We start from the raw sequence: 878 nt of genomic DNA, 5'->3' as shown, positions 1-878 counted from the left end.
CTCTCTTTCTCTCTTTATTGCATTTAATCGGTTAACTTGTATAGTAGATTTAATTGCTATATTCTGTTTCTGTGCTATACTGTTAATACTCTGATAAAATTGTAAGCTCTGTGTATTCATTTCAATATCGGTTAATTGTCGTGCAAGAAGCCGAATCTGTTTGAGCTTGCTGTTCTGTTTTAATCGATTAAGTCAATTGCGTTAATCGATTATCTCTATTCCTTTAATCGATTAATCTGGGGTTAATTCAGCATTAAGTGTTGTTTTCGAAAAGCGGATATTCGAACCGCTACACCTATTTAACCCCCCCCTTCTAGGTGTATTTTTACAATTGATACCTAACACATATGAGTAGTAAGATTCCAAAATTGTATATGTGGGCATACGTGGGTTGTATAGAGTGTTCTTCACACTTGACCATTTTTCCTCTTTACCTTTGACAAATAGAGGATGATTGAGCATTGTGCATAAATGGGAGATGAACTATATAAAACCACGTGGAATGTGAACTCATCACGTCTTTAAATTAGTCATATTATTTCTTGATCAATCATTTTCCCCACCTTTAATTATGAGCAGTTATAAAAGCAACCATCAAGTACCACCATTGTGGTTTACTCAGTGATGCTCTATATTCATTTTTGCATTAAACCACATGTATTTTCCACTGACTAGAAGCAATCCTTCTCAAACCAAACTGCAGGAATTTTAAATTCAAACATCTACTTAAACAAGAAGAATTCTTTAGAAATTGATTTATCCGTTTATTGGTGATGCTCTCTATATTCTCTTAGTTTCTTAGCAACCATGCAAGAAAGAAAAGAAGGAAATTGAAGAGCAAAAAGAGAAGAAAATATTGAACTTTCATTATTGGAATT

General features: G+C 33.3%; 1 pseudogene; it reads left to right on the top strand.

Annotated features, from left to right (window-relative positions):
- The window catches only part of LOC109339971, an 8,682-nt pseudogene that overhangs the window by 5,411 nt on the left and 2,393 nt on the right, over positions 1 to 878 (top strand).

The sequence above is a fragment of the Lupinus angustifolius genome, unplaced genomic scaffold, assembly GCF_001865875.1.
Source record: "Lupinus angustifolius cultivar Tanjil unplaced genomic scaffold, LupAngTanjil_v1.0 Scaffold_122_28, whole genome shotgun sequence".
NCBI lineage: Eukaryota > Viridiplantae > Streptophyta > Magnoliopsida > Fabales > Fabaceae > Lupinus > Lupinus angustifolius.
The sequence above is the reverse complement of the archived record's forward strand: the minus strand, read 5'-3'. Positions and strand labels throughout refer to the sequence as shown.